This window comes from Vidua chalybeata, chromosome 9 (genome assembly GCF_026979565.1).
Source record: "Vidua chalybeata isolate OUT-0048 chromosome 9, bVidCha1 merged haplotype, whole genome shotgun sequence".
Classification (NCBI taxonomy): domain Eukaryota; kingdom Metazoa; phylum Chordata; class Aves; order Passeriformes; family Viduidae; genus Vidua; species Vidua chalybeata.
Genome location: NC_071538.1, coordinates 19,952,500 through 19,973,179, shown reverse-complemented (window position 1 = coordinate 19,973,179; position 20,680 = coordinate 19,952,500). Strand labels below are relative to the sequence as shown.

The 20,680-nt window shown below is 38.1% G+C and overlaps 1 long non-coding RNA gene across 1 annotated transcript in view; it reads left to right on the top strand.

Annotated features, from left to right (window-relative positions):
• Positions 1-20,680, top strand: part of LOC128792463 (uncharacterized) — a 361,852-nt gene that overhangs the window by 45,631 nt on the left and 295,541 nt on the right. The window contains exon 5 of the long non-coding RNA XR_008432418.1: positions 9,123-9,234. This is a non-coding gene — a long non-coding RNA (uncharacterized LOC128792463). The remainder of the gene's footprint in view (positions 1-9,122; positions 9,235-20,680) is intronic.

Genomic DNA, 20,680 nt, shown 5'->3' with positions numbered 1-20,680 from the left:
TTGAGATCCTTGAACCATGGTATAACATTTTAAATTTATGTTCAGTCATTTCCATGTGTACATAAAATACAGCTTGCTCTTTAAAAATATTGAAGTGTTTTTCATTAAGCATGCACCAGAGCATTTTGTGTGTGACCTGAGTTAGCCTTACTATAGCCTGCATACGTGCCTGTATGTATGTGTCTCCACATGCATGTGGTGCTCCCTTGCAGAAAAGAGCTACAGTAGGTGTCTGGTATGGTCCTTTGTTGTTTGTTGTAACCGGGACAGATTCCTAAATAATTGTCACTAGATTATTTTAAGACTCCCAAATATTCCATTTGTAGCTTAAATATTTTATAAAAGTTTGTACATGTAGGAAGTATTTAAAGTGTAAGATACCAGAGCCTTTCCTTCAGAAAACATAGTGGTTTTCAGAAGTGAATAAATAACAAGACTCTTAGCACTTTGTTCTGAGTCTTCTCAGTGCTATTTGTAAGTGGAGTGAGAGCAGCTATTATTATCCTTATAAATATTTGGCACTGCATGGCCTTGATACGCAATCGTGTCTGTTCAAAGAATGTCTAGCGAACAAAGGAACCGGTCTCAGGGCATGAATGTTATCCTGAAGCAACTAAAGGATACAAGCCTTGTCACTTCTTGTCTCATTTTCATTAAGAAAATCATGTGGTTTAGCTTTAGGGGGGTGGTGATGAATCAACCATGTGACTAAAGGCAGGTGGCCATCTTAGAGCTCTTATCCTTAGTAAAAATGAGAATTAAAACCAGGGGATAGCAGAGTGAGGGAATGGGGGAGGAGTTCAGCTCCATAAAATGTTCAGTCACTGGGCTGCCACGAAGTAAATATTTTTACAAATATATTATTTACTACAAGGGAAGGTTTTCCCAGAGAGGCAGATAAATGTGCTTGCTGTGGGAGCTTTATGGCCACTACAGGCCCAACTGTCATTCCTTCGGTACTTCCTGTCAGTCCGACTAAACTCTGTCATCCTTCAACCCAGTTTAAATTAACAGGTAATTTGTAAATGTCACTTCAGGTTAGGCCGCTCATTTTGTTTCTACTCTACCAATGCAAAGCCTAGGACTAATTTTTCTTGTCTTCTTTTAATAGGATTTTCATTTATAAATAGAATTATGTTCTGAAAATAAATTACAGTAAGTGATGCACAGAACTGGTAGCAGCAGCACTTTCATAGAATTTCAAGCACCTACATCAGAAGAGATTAATAAAAACACTTCAAAGGCTAAATTCTATTTAAGCAGAAGACAGCTTTTGGTTAATATTTAATCTGAGTAACTGAGATCTTGGTAGAAAATATGATTTTTTAATATCTAAATTAATTTGCAAAACAAAACCATTAATTTTGCCTGAGAGCTTTCATAATGCAAAAGTTTCAGTAATTTATTTGAAAAAAAAAGGTAATTCTTTAGTAAAAGTCCCTATTTTAATATGGAATTTATTTCTAATGCAATATATTATATTTGATCAGCAATACTGCTTTAAGTCTATACTTTTTAATGATTGCTAATGTGCTGTATTGAATAAGAAAAAGAATCAAGACTTTTCATGAGAGTTTTTTAGTTTGTAAAGGAGATTGCTTTTAGGTTCAGAATAAACAAATAGACATCACCGGTTTCTTAAAGGTAGTATACAACTGAAAGAAGTACAATTTCACTATAATATAGGCATACATGATAGGAGCCAGTGTAATATTTTTCATTGAATGGCTTTTGAAGTGTTGTAGTTACAGCACATGCTTTTCTTCTTCACCTCCTGGCAATGTCATACCCAAGTGAGCTGGGGGAGCTGTTTGCAGGGTGAGAATCCTGTGCCTTCCTTCTGCTTTCTGGTTGTAGAAGGCATTTCCTTTTCATCCCACTCCTCAAGGAAACCTTGCATCTTTCCAGCACAAAGAGAGACTCAGTTCATGTGTCTAAGGGAATCTCAACACCTTCTGCTCCTTGTAAAAGTTGTCTAGGCTTGGCAGAGGCTTGACTGCCCCTCATAGCAAAAGGCATTGTCTAATCCCCTCTGTTGGCTTCAGTAGTAGCCAAACTCAGCTGTGGGGAGTGAAGCCCAAATCCAGTTCCTTTCTTCCTCTAATCTCTCCCCAGGTTCATTTTATGCTCTTCTGTTGTCATCCCATTCATGTCTATTCTGCACTCTAAGCCCTGTTATTGTATTTTTCCTCTCACTGTTTACATTAAAACATTTATCTGGATTTTTTGTGACTCTTTTCTTTCTTGTTGATAATGTTTCTGATTTCTTCTAGCAAGTCCCTTTTGATAGTCTGTCAGCACCTGAAGTGTTCTGCAGTAGTTGCACAGATGTTTTGTAAGAGTAACAAAATAGCTGAGGTGTCTGGAAGACAAAGGTATTCACTGTGCATAGTGAAGGAGTAGCACGGATTCTTTTCAGTAACACAGTGCACAGAAATTCAAGAACCATCGCCAAATCTTTTGGCACTGAGCCACCAGTGATGAGTGATTACATTGGCTGCTCTGGTAATTAACATATAAGGGATATCAACATGGGAGATTGCAATATAATGTGACACAAGTAAACTAACACTTCCTAAAGTGTTGGATCCTTTAAGTTGGCTGCAGCGCAACTGTGCTTTAAGCCTCCACACAGACAACATCTGTATTATTTAAAATCTCATGTCTGGATCCTAGGTAAACCTGCAAGTCCATCATAAATCTATTTAGACTGTTAATGTAAAGGTTACTTCAGGTGTTTTTAAAAATGACATTTTTAGTGACATCAGCAGTATTACAGTCCAGTATCAAATACTGGTTACTGACCTGTTATAAGAAACATAACTTTTCTATGTAAATATTAATTGTTTTGTTCAAACATTAAAGATCTTACTTTATTCTGAATGTTAAATTAGCATCCATGAAGAAGATTTAGGACTTGAAAAGAGAGCCATGATGTATTAAATACTAACTGAAGTTCTTCCACTCTGATTGCTGATAATTAGTAGGAATGCATGTCTCATTGGAATGTCACTCTTTTTTTCTTGTGCTTTAGTGGATTTTAGCTGTAAAAGCAGCATCAGTCCAATTTTCCACATAAGTTACCTTAACATGTTTTCACATACTGATCAGTTCAGACTTGTTACATTTCCCTAATGTGTAACAACCAAAATATTTTGTGGTGAAGCAGAAGTAGGCTTGGATCTTCTCTGTACGACTAAGGTGAATCAATACAAAGGAGAATGATGAAACTCAGGAAACTGACCTTTATGTGAACCAACTGCTGGTGTTCATGAAATTTGAACTAAGACTCAGTTTTAGGAAGTCTGTGAAAGAGCTAATATTCTGAAATGCTGACAAAAAGGAATCCACTGTGAAATGAATGCCTGTCTCCTGTCTGACTATCAAAATTAAAGCAGAGAAGTAGAAATTTATTGCCACCTGTCCCAGAGACAAATATGCGAGATAGATGTGCACTGCTTTTCCAGGATGACATCTGGAGGAGTGTGGTGGGTTGACCTTGGCTAAAAGCCAGGTGCCCTCCAAGCTACTCTATCACTCCCCTCCTCAGTAGGACAGGGTGGAGAAAAATAAGAAAGGAGAAAATAAGATGGAAAAAAACCTCCCATGTCAAGATAAAGGCAGTTTAATAAAGCAAAAGTAAGGCCATGTGTAGAAGCAGAGGAAAACAAAAGATTTATCCTCTACTTTCAGTCAGCAGGTGATGTCCAGACACTTCACAGGAAGCAGGGCTTCAGTACACATAGTGTTTGCTCCAGAACAGAAATATTATAATAATGGTGCACCCCCACTTTTTCTCTCTTAGCTTTCATTGCTTTTATTGCTGAGCAGACTTCATATGGTATGGAATATCCCTTTGGTCAGTCTGTCCTGCCTGTGTCTGCTCCCAAGATCTTGCCCACCTCCTGCCTGCTGGTGAGGTGGGAATGTTGGAGAGACAGCTGTGGTACTGTGCCAGCACAGCTCAGCAGTAGGCAAAACACCAGTGGCACCTTTCTAGCTACCCGTGCAAAGCTCAGCGCTGGGAGGCTGCTGTGGGGAGCATTGTCTCTATCTCAGGCAGGCCCAATACAAGGAGCACCTACTGACTATCCAAGTTATTGCAAAAAGAATTGCTCTGTCAATTGTCCTAATTCCACTTAAATACACGGAGATTTTTTTCAGTAATTAACTGAGCAGAACTTCGGGTGATTCTTTGAGGTGTTTGTGCACAGTGTACATCAAAAATTCACAGAAGTAAAGTAAGATGAACATTTCTCTTTCAATCAGAATATTTTTCCCGTTTTTGTCTCACTTTCACTTATCTTGAGAAGGTCAAATATGTATGTACTTAACATTAATTGTCGGGAGAAAGCTTTATGGAGGTCTGTTTGTGAGGGCATTCCAACAGCCCTTGGATGTAGTTGGCAGTATTTCTAATTGTACACAAATACTGAATCTTTGTTACCTGCAATCCTCCATTTTAAAGAGAGGAGATTAAGCAAAAATTTCAAACATTATCCTTGTAATTTAAGTCATTTAATGTATTACATTTTTTGTGTCTGAATTTTTCTTTCTGTGATAAATTTTCTAGATTGATATGTCTCTTAATACAGATTTGACTATTCCCAACAATCACATCATGCAGCCTTATCAGCTGTTTTTCACATGTGGTTCCCTTTTGCAAAACCAGATCTCAGTTTATGAGTTGCAATTTGTTGACTGGCCCCTAACTAAGAGCTAGGCTTGAAGGTGGTGTTTTTACCTAGAAAGTAATAAGACATCCACTATTGCAGCATCAATCTAGCAGTATCTTGGGGTATATAGAGGGGCCATTCACATACTAATGGCTATGCAAATCAAAGGTTGTGCTATCTGAATTTGGGATTTTTTAAGCACAGCATAGAACAATGTCTTGTAGTGACTATTTTCTATATAAATAAACCTTCTATATGATACATCAGTCTTTTAAATATAAATTACTTCAAATTTAATCTCATGCTTCAGAGTACGTACCCAGGTTTCCAACACTGATTTTTGGCACGTTAGTTTCTGGGATCCAAAGAGAATACTTCTGGGCTGTTTTAAATCATGCTTGAAGGAAGCAGTTATTCCACATTAAGTAAAACATAGGCTGAGATTCTCTCGAGTTTGCTCTCTAGTCTCAGGGAGATTTGAGGCGTTATGTTTAGCAAATAGCAAACAGTTGAGACAGATGAGGGCAATCTTCCTCAAAGCTGCTGCGATAGACTGAGACAAGACTGCATCCACGTACAAACGAAAAGTTTATCTTTGCAAGCAGCAATGCTATAGTTTGACTATTTTTCAATTAAAAGTTGGATTCCATAGTGCACTGAATCTGTCACAGTGAAAAATGTAGGCTGATTGTTAATAATACTGCTCTATAATTATTGCTATTATACAGTCCAGATACTTCATGAGGGCATGATCCCCTGATTCTATTTGGTTTTGTACAGACCGCAGAAGCAGCAATTCCTGGGCTGTAGGGTTGGTAAGCTAAGACTCATGCAAGTAGATGCAAGAAGCTTTTCTGTTGTGGCTCTTGATGTTGCTGAAACTAATCTGTCACAGTGAGAGCTGCCCCCTTTTAGCCTTAACATTGCACGCTCATTCTTGTGTTTTGACATGTCAGGTGTTGAATGACTAAGAATGAGCTTTTTTGTTAAAGAAGGTGGTTTTCAATATTACAAAAACCCTTTAAAAATATTTTGTTCAATTTATAGAGGGTTTAATAAAAAATTTCAACACATGATTATTAAAATATATTGCCTTCTTGAAAACAGAAAAAGAATTTAAAACCTCAACAAAAGAATTTTAATGTAATTTTAGAGTGAAATAATTACTGGGAGGTGCTGTGGTATGAAATTCAGAACCTTTTTCCCAGGGATATATAATTATGGATTGAAGAGAACAAGAAATTGATGTAGACAGGTGCTCTCCCACAGCATCATCCCCCTTAGTGGACTGATGACAAGTGAATACTTGTAGTGGGAAACAAAATTAAGTTTCAGTGTTTCTTTTCTGGCCAGATGGATCATAAAGGTGTAAAACATATATCTTTGTCTGGCCATCCATCTATTTGCCAGAAACACATTTGGCACTCTTACTGCCTTAGCCACAACCTAGACAGCAAGGACCCATTAGAAGATCCCTTTTAGATGCTAGTTGAAATATTTAGATTGAAAAATTCTGTTTCATTTTAGAAATCTGCTGATTTTTTTCTGCTGTTCAAGAGAATAAAATGAGGGAAACACAGTGCTTTGTCTGTATTCATTACTTTAAGTTATTGTGTTCCTGAATCACTGGAGCTCCCATGCAAGAGCAAGGACTTGCCATTTGGCAGCAGTGATAAGCATGCCAGGGCACAGCTTTCACTGTTCTCAGGAAGGAAGTGTGAAAGTTTGGCTAACTAATCAGCTGCTATTAAAAATTCAGTCAGTTTTTGCTTGTTTGCTCCAGGGAGAGCTTTTAGAGTTCAGCAGCTAAATTTGTCAGTTTTGTGGATTTTTAAATTTCTTTTAAATTTCTGTTTTCTCTGGAAAGATTTAATCTCTTGCTTCTGGATTGCATCGAATGTGGGGATTGCACCCCTAGAGTGCACCAATATTCCTTCCTTCCTTCCTTCCCCAGAGTTGCTGAAGACTTTTGATGCCAGCATAATGTGCTGGCACACTTAGGCACTTGAACACCAAAACTTAGAGTGATAATTAACCTTCCAGTTATCTCAGTGACCTTCTGTATCCTGAGATCTCACTTGATTTCAATATGAAGAGGGTAGGAAATGTAATTTGGTAAATTGTGTATGGGAACTGGGAGAAAATGGTAGGAAAAGGCTGGAATGATGAGGCTGGAGTGAAGAACAGTAAATACAAGGAAGATTCCCATGAGACAAGGACAGAAAATGCAAACCAGCAAAGAAGGCTGGCGATTGATAGTTGTCCTGGAGAACTGGATCCTAATGTTATATCTGTTCAGATGGAGAAATCTTTTATAAAAAGGTCAGATTAACTGAGGTCTACATTAAAAGTGAAAGCCCCATATTTCCCTTTGGCTGGAGAAGCCCAGAGGCAGGGAAGGACAGGAGGAAGAGCAAAGGGGAGATAGCTCTGCTGTGGGCTCTTTCCACCCTGAGACATTCTGGGTTTTGCATGTGCTAGTTTTTTTGTGTTTGAATGTGATTTCTGCTAACAGGGACCTGTGTCCTCAAAGGACAACAGATCCTAGAAAGTGGAGGACCATTCATGAGCCTGTGTAGAGAAGCCTAGGCCTGCTCCTTGTCTGTGTGGGGCAGGGAGGGGAGGGGAGAAAATGGTCGCTGTCTTCTACAGCAATAGCACCCAGCCCTGGAGTGCTCATATGAAGGAAAAGATCTCCAGGATGTGTTAGTTGTCAGTACCCTGTGCAGTGTTCCCAGAGATGGAATGCTGGAGCAAGATGTGCCATCAGCGAGGTGAGGCTCAGCATGGGCCATGGCTGGGCCGTGGCACCATGGGCTGGGTTCTCCCAGCCTGCCCAGCCTGAGCTAAGCCTTACCCTGCAGGAACAGCTCATTTCAAAGCAGGAGCTGGAGGGAAAGCAGCCTGCTGGCCCCACCACAGCTCCTGGAGGAAAAGAGTGTCAAGTTATACTTTTGTAAATTAGTCATTCCCTGTTTTTGTACATGGGCATAGTTTGCTGTTCTATCTTTAATGAAAATATGGGCTGTTAAACTGCTCTTTTGCAAGTGGGAGAATTAGGTTTCTTGTTTTAGCCCCAGAAAACTTAGTGTAATTACCTCTCGGTTCATTTTGATGGCTTGAGTTTTTGTTGTAATTCCCATGAATTTAAACCCAACCCTCACTGCTGCCATTGGCAACAGGATTACACTTGTGTCAGCTGACCCAGAAGAAGTGTGTTTTCATTGCCCCACAGAGGTATGCTCTGATTTAGTGAAGTACTTCATAACCACAATAGGTCAATAGGAAGTACACTTGAACAAATACACTGTTGCATGATGCTGAATAGTAAGGAGAAACAGTGTTAGGCATCTCAGAAGAACCCAGGATGAACAGATATTTTTAACCTTATTAGCTCTGTGCCTCAGCTTCCCACTTGTAAAATGGTTTACAATTAAATGAACCAAATGGTTGTTCTGAAAATAAATTCATTAATGTTTGAGAATTATTCAGATGCTATGCCATGGAGTGCAATAGACTATCCCACAAGTAAATGAAAATTCTCTGTTCCGTAAAATACATTTTGAAGCAAGTATGAACTGAGGAAAATGGAGGACCATTCTCTGATCAGTGAAAATAACAAAAATACTGAATAACTGCCCTGTTCCTTTGTTGAGCACCATCTACCTTGGTTGTGGACTGAAGTGATTATTTCCTGGGGAAAAAATTAGTAATGTAATCACACCATTCAAATCCATGTTGCAAATCCAGAAATTAAGGGAATGAATTAAGATTATATGAGTGTTAAATCCTGCCTCAGTAGCTGCTGTGATCCACCTTTTTTCCCACATTCTTTAACTTTGCTTGAGTTTACAACAGCACTGCTCCTTTAAGCTAGTGATTTTTCTAATATAATAAGTTTATCTATCTATCTATCTATCTATCTATCTATCTATCTATCTATCCATCCATCCATCTATCTGTCCATCCATCTATCTGTGTATTCTTCAAAGTAAATTACCAATTGAATTAATTCCATGAGGAGTCCTTACAACATGTCTGGGTATTGAAACAGCTTAAAAAAATCTGAAGCAGCCTATGAAAAAATCGAGATAAAAAATTAAAGGTAAAATCAGTTAAATTTGATAGTTAGAGGTAATTTTTTGTATCACACCAGGGAATTCAGAGGTAGAACAGCCATTACTGCTAGTGGTAGCTGTCTGGCCTAAACCTCTACATTGCACTGTATCTTTACAAATCTAAATATATAAAGTGCACTAAAAGATTTCTCCAAATCTTCTGATACAAAAATTACTTTTTGGACTATGCTTTTGTGGAAAGCCTGGGCTCTATTAGCTGTGCACCTAGCATCCCTCAGGAAGGAATAAAAAAGATAAAATGGTTGTCATTTTTCTCTAACTGCCCTTAGTTTACATATTCTCTTTGCACCAATAAATGCTTCTACAGACACAAGCTTTGAGGCCACATGGTTGAATCCAAGAGTCATCCTTCATCCCTGGACCAGAGACATCCCATGAACCTTCATCCTTTGCCTGGTAGCAGCTGTGTGGTGGAATGGGTAAGAGTACTTTTTAGGTAGCTGCACAGATGGTGTTTCCTAACCAAACCTTGCATTCTCTCCAGGATAAATGTGGGGGGGGGGAAGGTGACTGCCATGTCATGGCCACTTTTATGCCAACAAAGAGTATTCTGTTTAAGTGGCTTCCCTTGGGGGTCTCGGCCTGAAAAACCTACTCTTAAAGACAAACAGATTAATAAAGCAAGGGCATGAGCTGTTAGTAGGCAAATTATCTGTCCATCTGACCCAGGTAGTTTCACATAAAGTGAGATGAGAGCCACCATCAGACAAAACAAGTCAATATTTAATTTCTGTGCTGGTATTTCTGAGTGGGTTTTAAAGGAAATTAGAGACTATATTTCTCTGGTTTAGTTATATTAAGGCACTGCAATGCAGTTATATTTTGGATTTTTATGTGACCTTACTGATTTGTGCTGTTTTATTGTTATTAAAAGTATTTTAGTTATATTGATAATTAAGTCAGATTAGGCTGTGAAGACTTCCTGACACATAATAAACCCTTTTACTATTTTTGATACTAGAACAGAAAATTAAAGAGAGTCTATTTCTGAAATAGTAAAAGAGAGTCTTATCTTTCCAAAGTCTATGTTGATTCAAAACAGCTCACAGAAGTAATGCAAGTAGAGCACAGCACAACTGAGGAAATGCTGGAAATGGAACATGATATTCATTGGCTTATGTTTCTCAGCGGTGCCTGTGGAGTGGCCATAGGTGTGCTCTGGAGGAAGGCAAAGCTTGAACTCACTCAACTGCCCCTGTGTCTTTCTCAGTAGGATTTAGCTAATCAATGCATATGTACATGTAAGAATTTTGGCAACTTCACCAAAACCATGATCTGCTTGATTTCACTGATCATTTGAAGTAAGCAGACTTCAACATAATTTACGTTGAGAGCTGTTTGTGCAGCAGCTACTTGTGAAAAATGTGCCACAACACATAGAAAACCACCACAGTTCAAGACCAAAAATACCATACAGTATTAGTTAATTTGTTCAGGGAGCTTTTCTTTCAAATTTTTTGCTAGTTCATGCTCAGAAGATATATGCTAACTGGTCTGGTCTCCTGAAACACAAATGTCTAGCTGGGAAGAAAAAAACTTGTATCAGCTGGGCAGATATAATTAAAGTTTCAGGCTTACTTCATACCCAGGTGGAGACTTTGAGAGACTTAAGGGAATTTAGTGCTAATCCAAACCTAGTATCTCCCAACTGACGACATGATGGGCAGCATGGAACTGTAATTGGAAGGGCATTGGAGGGGGACCTGGAGAGATTATAGAGGAGCGAGAAGAGAGGATTAGACAAGCACAGGAATAAGTACAGCAACTTCAGAAAATTACCTAATGCAATGCAGTCCTTGTGTCTTTGTGATATTCAGAATCCTAGGCTTGTCAGAGAATACAATACCACACACCTTGCAGTTCTGTTCTAGAAATCTGCATCTGAGAATGCCAACTGTCAAAGCCTTTACAAGCTAAAGGAAGCTGCTTAGGAAGATGTAGGCAGTTCAGCTGACAATGGCTCCTGTTAATCCTGCCATGTATTAGAATCATCTATCCTTATCTCCTGATCTGTGAAAACAGGCCAAGTGATCAAACTTCAGGATGCTCATCCATGCATCATATGGCACATGGCCTCAAAGACATGGGGCTCTGTGATCTGTCAGCACCCACAGATCTTGCTTAATGCTCACACAGACTCTGAAAGGATTTTTTGGGAAGGTTTCCTTTAACTGAAATGGCATCTTCCCTGTCTTAGAATTCCTCTCTGCCACGTCATAAAATCATATATTCCAACAAGTGCTCAGGAGCTACTGCTAAGGATTAAGTCAAAGCTTGCAAGCATGTGAGTCCTCCTTTTGTGACTGCCTCCATCTCATTTCCCTTATGTTGCTTTCACATTCTCTTCATCTCTTCCAATACTGCTTTACTTTTCTTTACTTTTATTGGTGCTTTTTCCCTTGATCCTGTCCCCTCAAATAATTTATTTCCTGTCTTTGATTTGGAATGGATCTGTATGCTCTTCTCTTACTGCCAGTCTTCTTGCCCCTACCTGATGATTAGCAGTCTTTTCTAGGCACACTGTGAGTACAATTTGGCATGCAGCAGAGCACCAGTCTCAAGGAGCAGGCACCGCCCAGAGGAAGAGCATGGGACATGCGGTGAAACCAGATGAAATCCAATGCAACCTCCTGAGATCCAAGTCAGAAAAGGCAGATTTTTAAATTAAATATTGCATTGCAGGTGAGGGAAGGAAGTTAATGAAGTCTGTTCCCTTAGAATAAGGGGTGTGACATATTTTTTCTTATTTTACTATTACAGTAATTTTTTTAAGTAGTTGCAGATGAAAAATGGTGTCACTCTAGTTGACCCAAGAAGACAGATAGAAACTTAGGATCATCTGATAGCTCCAATTAGGGAAGAAATTGAGATGAGTAATTCTGTGAAGTAATCTTTTTCATTGATAAAATCCTGTTGTGCTTGCACATAGGAAACATCAGCCAGCCAGAAACAGTTTCTCTGTTCTTATCACCAAACTCCATGTAGCAGCATTGCCAGGACATTCTGTAGACTTCTCTGACCTTACACAAACTCAGGCTTACTTGCTGCTCATTGCTTACATGCCTCCATCATGCTTTCCAGCAAGATTCAGCAAAAGCATTCTTTTAGATCAATTTATTTTCTGAAGTCTTGTCTTTTTTTTTCTTTGTTTGGTTGCATTTTTTTTGTTTGCATTTTTTTCCCTTTCTTCTTTTACAGCTATGAAATGAACAGCTATGCTATGAATCCTTCAGATGACTTAAGGAAGCATAAGTAGCTAACAATGTCCTACTTTTTTTGCCTTAAAGTGCTGCCTACATTTTATGGATGTCTCTCTGTCTCAGCTACACCTTCAATACACTGATTTTTTAAAATCTTTTGCAATGATAGAACCCAAAATTTATCAGGAAAGGCACAGTTTCCACCCCAATCCTATTGAGTAGTCCTATGTTTAGGAAAGATTCCTAGGCCTGGACTGATGGGTTTTTTTCATCAATGTTGTCACATTGTACTATTGGGAATGACGTAATAGCTTGGCTAATTAAATTCTAGTAATATGCACTTACGTGGCTGATCAGTACTAGAGCTATTCATTTTATAACATTTTAATCTTTAAAATGTTAGAAAAGCTATTTGAAATGAGTGGCTTACTGTAAATGAATGGACAGAGACCACAGTCAATAAGTAAAGTGCTCATTCACCAAAGTGCTTTAGCAAGGTTATATTTTGTTAAGGATTTTAAAGCTGGACCTTGTGTTGAATTGAAGCCCATCAGCCATTTCTGTCATTTATTTAGATTTACTAAATGATCTGAAAAGAGATTCAAATGCCAGCAAAAGGGGTTGGGCAGAAGGACTACCAGGCTGGTCCTCAGCTCTCTTACTGATATGTTTTGGATGTCACTGAAGGCAAAATGCATCATATTATCCGACCCACACCTTACATCAAAACCTTGCCTTTGTTTTCTGTTGCTTTGAATGTGAATTGATACAGTATATGACATGGGACTTGTGTTGCCCCATAAGAAGATGGAATGTAACCCAAGTGCACACTTAGATGATGCTGGTACTGCTTGGAAAAGCAACTGTTTGGCTTGAAATCTTTGTTAGCAAGTTTCCTGCAAATATAACAACCACTTCTTAGTGACACTTGGGAGAGGAATACACAAGATAAAACATGAGTCAGCCCACAGCATGTAACTTTCCAGGTAATGTTTATTAAATATTTTCTTTGTTTCAAAGCAGTGCACTGGAAGAACATCGAAATAACTTCAAAGCTTCAGTGATAATTTTTGTGTTGTATTTTAACAATGTGTTTTATCACTATAGCTTGCTATAGATTTGCTTCAAATATTAAGTAGACTCTGGATATAGTAGTTAGCTAAATTGTTTATGGGATCAAAATCAAACTAAACGTTCAGAAAATTTTCAGCAAGAGATTCCAGTTAATGAAAGCACCATTTGTGATGTGCTAAAACATGTATACACATAGGTATTGCCCCATTTATCAGACATGAGAGCTAATTACCTCATCCACTGCTATATTTCTTCCATCCTCTGCATTTCAATTCCCAATATTAACACATAGGTGGTCAAGCTGACCATTGAATAGCCTACATGAGCATGAATGCATTAAATAATTTAATGTTAGAAGAGTTTATTAAACTGCCACATTCTAATCAGCATGCGTACCTGCCTTCATTAATCTTGCACTGGTCCATGGTGTGTCTCCACAGCCGACATTGAGTGTGCTAATGTTAATAGGAGCTCTTAACAAACAGGATCAGTTAATCAAGGAAAATTTACTATTAGCCACATGACCATGCATACTGAAATCTAATTACAATCAGATTTAACCTCTTCATTACTGTATTCATCCAAATATTTTTTGTTATCACTTGTGATACTAAAGTATTCCAAACTAAGACATGATTATACTCATTTGAACAGGAAATACTTACATCAACTCACATTTATTAAGAAGGGAGATTTTCTTTTTGCCATGTTTTAAGTGTATAATGTTATAAGGGTTATATTTATTGCCAAAAGTAGGAAACCTAGTACCACATTTTCTCACCCAAAACCTGGCTACAGAAATAATTGCTAGAACAGAATGTTGAAAAATAATCTTTACTATTCTGGATAAATTCAGATAGAATTTACCACTTGGTAAATTGTCAGTTAGCTCTGGATTTGGTGGATATAATTGAGAATATACAGGGGATTTAGCAGCCAAAGTGTTTTAAGATCTTAAGCAATGCTCTTTTTTCTGATATCAATTGAACCACATTATTTTATACTCGGCTGTTTCCATTAGATTTTAGACTGTGATAAGCAATTAAGCTCCATCAGAGGCCATGATTCTTTGAGCTAGTTCAAGAATGAGAAAGGTTAGAAGGGACCTCTAGAGACATAGTTCTTGATAAAGGAAGGGCAAATGGAGATAATTCTGTTTTAGAGCTATCGATTTATATTTATTTTATTTTATTTTACTTTGTTTTTTAATTTTATTTTATTATTTTAAATGTTCTTTTCCTGTATGCAGAATAGGCAGTATTAGTTCAGGGCAGAGAAGATGAAGTGTGTTTCTTTAATTAGGAATTTGCACAACATTTTGAGTGGAAAAGTAACATATTTTAAACCACAGTAGAGGTTAGAATTCTGATGAGAGGATTGTTTGCATGGGGAGTTCATTGGCTGAGAAACACCATATCACTGCACCTCTGGTGCATGGTAGGAAGTGGGAATTGGATCTTAGCCTTTCTGACTTTTGGCTAAGAATGACCACCAGCCTTGGGGACACTACTGAGCCCTGCATTAGTCTCTATAACCATTCTTCACCCCTTCTCCATTCTTCCTCCTTCTCCTCCACTCTGTTGTCTCAGTAATTTCTTCAAAGGAGATAAAGTCCTGGAATGGTTTTGTCTGTGCAAAATCAGTATGTTAAAAATCTGCTTTTTGGTGTACACTGCTCCATACCAGTGGTAAATATAGGGTTTTTTTGTGAGCTAGGGTAAGCCAGCCCAAGACAGGATGGTAGAGCAGAGTCTAGGAAGGAAGAAGAACATGCTACGGCAGATTTTTTTTTTTTTTTTCTTCCCCTTCTACTGTTCTTACACTCTCTCTTTTCTCCACTTACTTGTGTTTGTTACATATGCATTTTCTTCTTTTCAGTCCTATTGTTTCATCTTTCATCCTGTTGCTTTCAGTTTCTTTTTGTATTTCTCTTTCTCATGTGTTATCTTACTCTCAGACTACTCTTCTTTCCTTACTGGTATTCTTAATCCAAGCTAAAGCACTCCTTTGAGGGTGCATGAGTGTTTGGGTTGTTTTGCACCTGTTCTCTGAAAGAATTCTCTATTGCAAATAGGCTTTTATAATTTTGCAACTAAGCGAATATTGCTTAATGTTCTTGATAGATGGTCATCACCATCATTATGCCATACAAAAAGCTGGAACAATCAATTAGCTGTTAAGAACTGCTGTTTCTCCCTATCCTATCCTATCCTATCCTATCCTATCCTATCCTATCCTATCCTATCCTATCCTATCCTATCCTATCCTATCCTATCCTATCCTATCCTATCCTATCCTATCCTATCATCCTGTCCTGTCATTTTGTAGTATTATTCTCTGTACTGATGTTTCAGCTTCATTCTTTAGACAAACTGAGGAACTCAATGAACTGAATTTCTTATGGATGCCAAAGATCAGATGAGTCTCTGTGTTTGCTCTGGCACAAAAGCCTCTCTGTGCTAAACTACACACTTTTTAAGGTGTGTGATTGCATTTGGAATGAAGGTGTGGCTGTCACTCCGTTGGCTGTCATTTGCTGCAATACATGTACTCTGAAGGCATCATTCACAGTAGTTGTTGAATTTTGGGGAAAGTGCTGCATTTTTAGGTGACTTGTAGAGAAACTGTAGGATGAAGAGAATTTGACTATTATGAATGGCATGTAGTGATGTGAAACAGAAGGCATTTCTTGCAACTTAGCTGATATGTAGTTACACCATTGTGTTCTTCAGCATATCCAGCATTCTAAAATATAACATTTAGGGGCTGTATCAGTTCAGTGCAGCATCTGCTGTACTGAACAAATCCAACAGGACTGTTAGAACTAAACAGCAAAATAAATAACACAACATAATGAGAACAAGATCTGGTTCTTCATTAGTAGAATATCCTTCCTCTGCACTGCTTTCCTTTTGTACTTCTGCTTTCGATTGCAATTGCTGTAAAAATCTGTCCACAAAGGAGAACGCTGATAACTTTCTAAATGTACAAATCCAGCATGATGGAAGAATTTAATGCAATAGTATATGACTCAAATACAATGTCGTTTGGAAATGTCATATGATAATCCTACATAAAACTCTATTCATCAAAAGGCTTCTGCTGTCAGGTCATGATGATGCTTTGATTATTTTACACATTATTTACACTAGATAGAGTTAGAAGGCATATTCTATGCATGATTCAAGATGAAAAGTAGTCCTCTAAAAGAGAGGGTGTATTCTTTGTACAGATGTTAATTTTGATCACAGGAAAGGGGGGAGAAGTACTAATAAAATTGGTCAGGACATAAAAGTATTTTGAAATTACTCTTAAAAAGCGAATGGATGTATAATGTGAAAGTATTTTTAAAAATTTAACATTACATTAAAGTAGCTGCCTGAATTCTGTGACTAGGAAATTGTAAGCTAAAGGAGATATGACATTTGCTGTAATGAAATCAGGACAGCTAGAAAAAATGTCTGAAAAGGTCCTAGACTGAAGAAAAGAAGGACAATTCAGCAAGATTTGTGGCATAATATATCATGTGACAGTACTGAGCTTATAGCAGCTGTCTAACATTGGAAATGTGCCTTTATCAGTGCAACTGAATAAACAAAACCAAAGAAGGTAGAAATGACCCTGAGTTCTAGTACTGTGTGTGCTGACCACTCCTGGAAGGGACAGGCTGTCTGTGGCAAGCAGCGTAGGGAGAGATGTCAGGTATTCATTAAGTGATCAATGAATGGACCTGGAGGTCTGAGAATTACAGGCAAAACCTACAAATATGATAGAGATGACACAACATCTTCCCTTCCCTTCCCTTCCCTTCCCTTCCCTTCCCTTCCCTTCCCTTCCCTTCCCTTCCCTTCCCTTCCCTTCCCTTCCCTTCCCTTCCCTTCCCTTCCCTTCCCTTCCCTTCCCTTCCCTTCCCTTCCCTTCCCTTCCCTTCCCTTCCCTTCCCTTCCCTTCCCTTCCCTTCCCTTCCCTTCCCTTCCCTTCCCTTCCCTTCCCTTCCCTTCCCTTCCCTTCCCTTCCCCTGCACTGCATTTTGAAAAACAAGTTTTTCTTCTAACAGCTCCCTATAAGGAACAGGTGATATGTGTTGTCCTGTAGATTCACTACTCATTTGTTTGGATTCACACAGGGTCTGTGGATTGTTGGTTTCCACAAGAAACCTAAAATAGCTGATGCAATTTCCCCTTACTTTTAAAGCATCTCTTGAGATTTAGTGTTTCCCTCTATCCCTGATTTAACAAGCAGAATTCTACCTACCTAGGCTGATAAATATTGATGTTGTAATGATGACGCTGAAATTGTATTTTGCCATAAGGATTTTAAGTAAGTGTTCTCTTTATGTAAAACTTCATTTTATAATCTATATATCAGTAGAAAGTGATTAATTAAAATCATAAGCTTTTTCTTAATTATGTATAGGAGTTCCAACAGTCTGCTGCCATATTTTACTGATGTAAAACACTAAAAAGTGTTTTCCACTTAATATTGATGCGTTTTTATTATCATGTTTGCTGAATTCCCTCCCTACATTAAATAGCAGAGAAAGTAAAATGGGGCATAAACAGTTTTAGAAAATTAATGCTATAGGGAATTTGCTGAAGAAGCTGGAAGGCCAGATTAAAACATTTTCCAGACCTGCTGAGAGTTTATCTTAAAACATGACCAAGATAATTGTTTTATTTTCCTCTCCTGAAACATCTGGAATAAGTTCCTAAAGAGATAAGAAGTGTATGCATGAAGTGCAACTGTAACATAGTGTTACACTCCCACATAGCTTTTCATTTAATGTGTTTCAACTACCACCTGGCCAAACAGAGATGAAAATATAGTGAAACATGTTCAAGCTCGAAGAATTGTTCAATCTTTTGTTATTCCCTACCACTCCTCACATGATTTGTCTCCTGCTTCTTTTTCTCAAGGGCTAAATGTTGCAGGGAATCACAGTTCCTACTCAGCGGAGTAACCACAACAAAGCTCTTCTGGAAATGAAAGCTACATCCAGCCTCCTCTGCTTTTATCTGTAAATGAAACACACTCTAAGCCTGTATCTGTTGTTGGAGGCTGTAATATCTAGGGGAGTTAGGCACCCTTTTATAAGTCTCATCTTGGAAATCCCATCTGAGGAGCATTATTTCCTTATTCTTTATGATTATAAGGTATTAACAGATAAAAGTGTTTTCACTGGGATAACTTATTTGCAGCTGAGCCTTTCCTTAATGAGAATATGCTGTTTTCTCCACTGCCTGTGATTTACACACTGAAGATATGAGTATACAGCTTGAATATACAGAAATACTTGTATTCAAAATAAATTATAATAAATTTGAGATGGTAAACTGTGACATGCTAAGGAAGTGTTTTTCAAACAGAAAGCTGTACTGTGCCTTTGTGCAACAGCACAAAGATACAGTGCTGTCCATACTAGATACATCTGGAAGCAGCAGTGGGATACTGTGCAGGGTAGCTCATGAACAGCTCCACGCATTCCTTCCAGGAGAAGTGTATGAGAATGATGCAAGACTTGCATAACCACACTTGTTAATTCTTAAAAAAAGGAAAAAGGGAATAATTATCCAATTGTAGTGAATACGTGTGTGACACAGAGAGATAACTCATGGCTTCTTGATGCTGCAAACTTACCTGCATAAATTCTGGTAGCAATGAATGTAAAAGGGTTGTGGAAACCAATGCCAATTTCTGAGCAATTCTGTTAGAATTGCCCTTAGTCTGCTACAATTTTAAATTTAAAGCTGAACTATTCCTGATTGGGTGATCTAATTGCTTTGTATGTCAGAAGTCTGACTTCTGCTCCTTCAAAGAGAAAGGCATGCCAGCAGCAGTAAAATGTCTTGTGTCTAGTTGGAAATTACCACCAGAACTGTTGTTCCAAAGATTTTTCTTGGAATAAATGCAGTTTCTGTGACTGCCTCCTCATCTTCTAAAACACTATGAAGAACTGAGTGAATGAGCCCAGAAGGTATACTTCAGCATTTTCTCCTTTAACCTTTTTTATTTACAATTGAAAAGTTTCACAATTGAAAATTCTGCCATAATAACAAATTCTACAGGCTTACTTTTTCTTTTTTAAGATAGTTTGTCAAGAACTGCACAAGTTTTTAAGTCAGATCTCACTGCTATTTGAAATAAGTTTGTATTTTAGGAAAATCAGTTGCCTGAGACAAGACATAGTATGTGTTTAGTGCTGAAATGCTATCTAAAATTTGCTTGTGGTATAAACCAGACATTTGACTTTTTGCTTTGCTGGGCTTTTTGCTTTTTACTTGTTTTCAAGTAATTCCAAAATGAATCTTCTCTCATCTCTCCGTTCCCAAGAATTGCCAGTGAGTAAAAAACATACTATATTTTAAACTATTAGTTAAATAGTTGCATTTAATTTAATAGTTAAGCTATTAAAACCTATTTCTTTTAGGTGACCAACTTGTCTATTAGAAAGAAGCAAAGAGAAGAAAAATATGGAGATAAGCCACAGAAGTTACCAAGAGTAACAAATGTTCATACTAATGTGTTTCAGAGAGCCAAAGACAAATATTTAAATCCCATTTCAGATCATGTGTTCTACAGATCACAAAGGCAGGAAAGCTCTACCTTGACTCAGGGTTTTCCTGAAAGCTAATTCCTGGATCCAAGTAGAGTTTTGACATGATTATAATTCAATCAGATGATAATGGTCCCATCTGGCAATAGAATAGCAAGTCAGCTGAGACTGATGATGACATTTTACCTTCTCCAAATTTCTCACTCAAGAGCTCAAAGGACCTATAAATTTGATATCCAGCTCTTCCTCCTCGCTTTCTCACAGCACAGCAAATTTTCAGTCCTTTTCTCTATTGTTGCTGAGACTATTCCTACATTTCATCTCCTGATGTATATTGTAAAATCTTACTAATTTCCTCACTCTTCATAATCCAGTAACTTTTTCCACCTTAATTTGGCAATGTGATGGCTTCTTATAAATGTTTTGACTTTTAAAGTATTGTCTTAATTCTTAGTAGCCTTAAGTAGAGAAGGAGTTAAGTATGAGCTTGCCTGTGTCTATCCCATTTCTGCAGCCCTTTCCGCAGGAATGAGGAAAGCAAGACAGACGTAACTATGCTTTTTAGATACCGATGCAAACTTTCCCAGAGGTAGCCTGAATGCCATTACTTGTGTTGTTTAGACTGGCATTTACTATCTGAATACATTAGTACCCTGTGTTTAATTAAAGTAAACAGTGATTAAAAGTCTGATGATGCTTCCTAATTCAATACCAAGGTCTGTACTCACAAGTCGAGACTGAGACTGCAGTTTTCTGAGGAGTGAGGTTTGGATGTGAAGTTCCTTCTCTGTGCCATTTGCTTTTTTCTGCCCATTTGGTTATTCCCATACCTTTGCTGCAAGGGAGTTGTTAGCCTTGGGAGGAGAAGATACTAAGAGAGAGAGGGGTTTAATCCAAGCCACCTTGCTGTCTCCTTTCCTTCTAAACAACTACCAGTCTAAACACAAGGGTGTGTGCCTACAGAAATGGGGGAAGGCAGAAGGAACATGTTAGGGAAGGGCCAGGAACCTCCTAAACAGACTTCATCCCTGACAAAAC